The sequence below is a fragment of the Acomys minous genome, assembly GCF_964271855.1.
Source record: "Acomys minous genome assembly, chromosome: 13".
Lineage (NCBI taxonomy): Eukaryota > Metazoa > Chordata > Mammalia > Rodentia > Muridae > Acomys > Acomys minous.
In genome coordinates, this window is record NC_140495.1 from 47,885,329 (window position 1) to 47,890,721 (window position 5,393).

Here is a 5,393-nt window from a genome sequence, read left to right on the forward strand (position 1 = left end):
ACAGCTACCACAAGTACCATGGACTAAGTAAGCCATTTGCTATTTCTTCCCTGCTCCTCTGAGTATGTGAACCAAGTTAAAATTTTCTTCTCCGGAGTGTCCCCCCACCCCCACCCCCGCCCTTTCACCAAGGATTGAACACAGGACTTCACACATGCTGGCCAATGTACCCATCCCCCGGCAGTTCTTAGGTTGTTTCCCTCAGGTATTTAGGCCACAGCAATGCAGAGGTGACTAATACCCCATCTCAGACAATTCTAAGAAAGTATAGAGGTGTGCTACAACAATTCCTCCAAACAACAGCTGTGCTTCTGCAGTCCACTGAGCCGGAAGGTCCGACAGCCATTGGTCTCTGGGTGGAAAACGGTGAAGCGAAGAATCCCAAGGTCCACTTCTCTCATCCTGTCCGAGAGAAGCGTAGAACACGAAATAAAACTAGTTCCGAGTCAGAGGATCTCCAGGCTGGCATTAGGGCTCTTTGAGGCGAACTGTTGACACCAAAAGGCAATGAAAGCTCAGGGTTCTGCGGGTCGAGGCAGGCAGCAATAGGAGCCTGACCTGATTCGGGCAAACGGAGGTAGCAGCTGTTTTGGGAACAGCACTGTTATAACTCTTTGGTGGCTGAGGGCACACGGTGCGGATAAGCATAGTTGATCTGCACCTGCCCAGGTTGCAGTTGGAACTCGGCTCCAGAGCTGAATCAAATGGTGGCGTTGCGGACTCATTGGGAATAGCGACAGCTTGCTGCAGCAGATGGACACGAGCCTCACGAAAAGACGGAGCAGCTGACCAGGCAAGCCTCCATAAGAGTCGACCTGCAATCAGATCTGCAATCGTTGGACTCCGATTAATTCTTCGGGGGTGGGAGAGGAAGGGCAGTTTTACAGCCCAAGTCTCAGTCAATCTTTTATGAAGTAAATGGTGTGCTTTCTCTTGTGAATAGCAACATTATAAACCTTGGACAGTGGGGAGGGGCTTTGGGGGGTGTGAATGCGTTTGATTGGCTGAGACTAGGATGCTGGTGATGCTCTGTTTGTATGGTGAAAGATAACAGGTAACAAAACTTACATGACTGACAACCTATAGCCACCAAGGAGTTGTGTCACGTGCTCCCCAGGCAAGCACAGAATCTGGGAGAGAGCTTGTCCTGCACCTTCCGTTCTCAGGATGAGATTTCCGGGGTTTAAACACACTCTCTCTCAGCAGCTCCATGCCAGTTTCTCTGGAGGCACAGTCCCCGAGCCCCACAACACAGTACCAAAGAGAGTGGAAGGCGGGAAATGTCAAGGACTACTCCCAGGAATTCCAAAACAGTATTTCACCTGAGGCTCCTAAGGAAGACTTAAACCAACCAGTCATATTAAGGTCTTTATAAAAACAACAACAACAACAACAACAACAAAAACAAATGTAGGAGGTACGGGCCTGTTGTTTCTAGCTATTCTAGGAAGAGTTTGCTTAATCAGTACTAAAAATTGTTAAAGTCCCATTGGACTCTGCACAGGCTGCTCAGTAGGCAGATATTGATAGAGCAGAGATGGGTGTGGAATTCTAAACAGGATATAACTTGTTAGCTCAATTTTTCTGTCTGGAAATGCTAACTGTGTCAGTGATTGCTCCTCAGTATTAAAGATGGAGAAAGTGGTCAGAAGTCACAGCTCTGCAGCCAGTGTCTCCTGTCCCTGTGACGGATACTTGAAAAAAGATCAGCTGACAAGACTACCCAATTCGTTCTGGAAGGCAAATGGCTCAAGACCAAATGCCCTGTCTACTGCTGTTGATGAAAGCCATCTAGTGAATTTCAATCTTATCGGAAATATCCCAGGAGATGGGCTTAAATTTCCTTTCTGTGTCATAGATACGTAGTTTCTTTTCAAATGTTTGGAAATAAAAATGGCAAGATCACAGGTTGCCACTCATAAGTGATGTTTCTTGGTGTTCTGAAAGAGTTTTAATTAAAACTCTTGTGCAGGTTAAATCAAGAGTTAAGGCTGGAGAAAATTTACCTCAATACACACTTACGGGAGTCAGAGAAAAGACTGAGGGACGGGAGTGTGGGTAACAGATCTGGGAACAAAACGTGTCAGCAATGATGCAGATATTCTTAGGAGATGGTATCAGTCCTTGGAAAAACAAACTAGAACATTCCCACCACAGATACAGACTCCAGACTACTGAGAAGGTGGAAGAAACGTGGGGCTGACTGAACAGCAGGCCCTAGAGTAACAAGCAGAGCGATTAGTTAAGATACAGCCAGCTTCCTTCCCTTCATCTGCTTGTAATGTCCACAGTTAAAGTGCACTCTCAGATCCCGGAAGAAGGAGAGGAGTTTACTCTGCAAATAAATGTTCTGTCTCCAGCATGCCTGTCCCTTCCTCGGAGATCACAAGTCCACCTGTTTCAAGCCGAAGCAGAGAGCTAGAAGGAGTCTTGTCTACCGAGTAGAAGAAAATGACACAAGAACCATACAGGCTAAGTGAAACTCCGGCTCAACAAATAAAAGATGCAGACAAATGAAAGAAAGGGGTAAGGAATTATGTTATAAATGTATAATTTAAGAAAAGCATCAGTGGGCTGGAGAGATGGTTCAGAGGTTAAGAGCACTGGCTGTTCTTTGAAAGGTTCAGAGTTCAATTCCCAGCAACCACATGGTGGCTCACGACCATCTATAGTGAGATCTGGTGCCCTCTTCTGGTGTGCAGGCTCACACGCAGGCAGAATACTGTAAACATCATAAATAAACAATTCTTTAAAAAGAAATAAAGAAAAGCATACATACCTGTATTACACATAAAACAATGAATATTCTGTAAGTGTTCTTCAGGAAGCAAACAGTGATTTTATAGCTTAAAACCACAATATTTCCCTTTCTTTTAGTCTTCCTCCTTTTGAGACAGGCTCTACTATGTAGCCAAGCTGGCCTTGCACTCTCAATCACCTTCCCTCATCCTCCTGAGTGCTAGATTATAGGTATGTACCACCAGGCCTGTCAAATGTTGCAGCTTTAGTCCCAGCAGTCAGAAGGCAGAGGCAGGCAGAGCTCTATGAGTTTAAGGCCAGCCTCGTCTACATAGCAAGTTCTAGCGCAGCCAGAGCTACATGGACTCTCACAAAATTTTGTTGTTGTTGTTCTTTTTATTTGCATGGCTGTGTGAGAGTACACGTATGTATGGGTACTCACAGAGGTCAGAAGAAGGCATCAGATTTTCTGGAGCTAGGGACCCAGGAGGTTGTGAGTTGCCAGATATGGCTGCTAGGAACTGAACTTGAGACAGCAACTATTCTTAAATGCTGAGACATTTCTTCAGCCCCTGAAATATTGTATTTGAAGTTAAAATTTTAATAGTTATGTATCAACAATAGAATCTTTGAAACAAATACTGTATAATAAGCTTCAACAAAATAACAGTCAAAAAATATTGAAGACAAGGTTCAAGAATCAATGTAGAGGGGAAAATTAGTTAATTTGCAGTTGTCTAACTACAATGTAGATAAGATTTTCACAGATCTGCTTCAATAACAGGCCAGACAGTAGTTACTTCAGTTTTATGATACATATGGTGTAACATCACAACTGTGAAAGCAGTCATAGATAAATTAGTGCCTGAATGGTGTGCCTGTGTTCTAGTGAACTTTATTTACAAAAAGAGGAAACAGACCAACTCCTAGTCTAGATGACTGCAACATCAGAGTGTCAGAATAAAGCCAGGATGAACAGATATAAATTCTGAAAGTATAAACACACACACACACACACATACACACACACACACACAATTAAGTGGCAGGGAAAAATCAGTCTGTCATTCAGTGACAATGGATGAATGAAATTTCTTCAATAAAAGGAACTACTTTAAAATTTGGTAAAAGAATAACAACATATCTAGCTATGTTATATAAATAATGTTATAAAGAGTCCATGAGGGGCCGGAGAGATGGTTTGAGAGTACTTTTTGCTCTTTCAGAGGGCTGGGGTTCAGTTCCCAGCAACTATGTGGTGGCTCACAGCTCTCTGTAACTCCAATTCCAGGGGACCCAACTCCCTCTTCTGACTTCTGTGGGCACCAGCATGCACAAAGTGTATGCACACTCATGCAGGCAAAATACTCATACACATAAAAAATAACTTAAAGAGGAGCTTTTGAAGCTCTTTCACCTCTGCCATAGTTTGCTGTCGTCGTTGTCTTCCTTGTGGTAGGTCAGTGCACACACTGCAACTGATAGTCAAAGTGTAAAACCTTAAGCAAAGCCCATGGCTTCAGACTGTAGGTAAGTTCAGTGAAATGTATAGTGTTTAGGAGTGGACAAATATTCATTTGAGTGGCTATTTAAAATAAAATAACATACAATAAAATATCATGTAGTTCCTACCAGAAGAAAAGAAACAAGGTAACAGTGTTAGACTACACCAGTGAATTGAATGTAAAAAGAAATTTGACATTCCTACTGATGAACTTTAATTTCATGAGAAGTCTTACTAGTAGTGGACCTTTATAAATTACACTATCGTCAAAATCATGTTTAGCACAGTAAGCATTTTCAGAAGTAGAAGAAAAAACTTCATAACTGTTGGAAAACTAACACGTACCTCAGAAACTGACAGATCAGGTAGGAGAACTGTTGGAGTAGACAGAATTGGAACAACACAATAAAGCAGCTCGCTTCAGTAAAGGACTTTGTCCACAATAAACAGTGAATGTCCCGTCTCCTCAAACATATGAAACATTAACCAGCTTCCTAAAGCACAAAGGAGATGTTAATGAAGTTCCAGGTAAGAACTCACTTAGTTACAGGCATGCCTTAATCTCAGCACTTGGGCAGCTGAGCTAGGAAGACTCAGTAGACGCTGAGCCAAGCCCGGGAGATGTACTGAGTTTCACGTCAGCCTAGGCTACAGAGTAAGATGCTCTGTCATAAAAACACTGTAGTGACTTCAACAAGAATGTTCCCCCAAAGAGGCGGGGGGGGGGGGGGTGCTGCACAAGCATTGAGGTTTCAAAGTTTTGTGCTGTTCAAGCTAATGCTCTCTGCTTCAAGGTATGAGTTACCAGCTTCCGGCTCCAGCTGCCATACCTGTTGCTTGCTACCATGAAGATGACAATGTTAGTCGCTCAAAACCTAAGTGATCAAAATGGACAACATGAAGTGGTAGCCAATCCAAGGACTGCATTAATCAGTGATGCCTTGTGTTTCTACCGCTACCAGCACCCTTCTAAGACACTCCCAAGGGAGTAAGGTCACCCCCCCCCCCCACTGCTGCTGCCAAATTCCTGAGTCAGTTCATTGTCTCGTAGTTAAAAGAATGGCAGAGGGACAAACAGGCGTTCACTGAGGGTTAGTGAGAGCAGCAGCCGATGGAGGATGGGAAAGATGTGGTGGCAGGAGCAGTTTGA

At 43.6% G+C, this 5,393-nt stretch overlaps 1 long non-coding RNA gene across 1 annotated transcript; it reads right to left on the minus strand.

Moving 5' to 3' along the window:
- Window positions 1–744: 744 nt before the first annotated feature.
- Window positions 745–4,662, minus strand: LOC311581028. Its single transcript, XR_014773638.1, has 3 exons — window positions 4,589–4,662; window positions 1,069–1,341; window positions 745–827 (listed from the first exon to the last, which is right to left on the minus strand). It is a non-coding gene; the product is annotated as an uncharacterized lncRNA (long non-coding RNA).
- Between the last annotated feature and the right edge of the window lie 731 nt (window positions 4,663–5,393).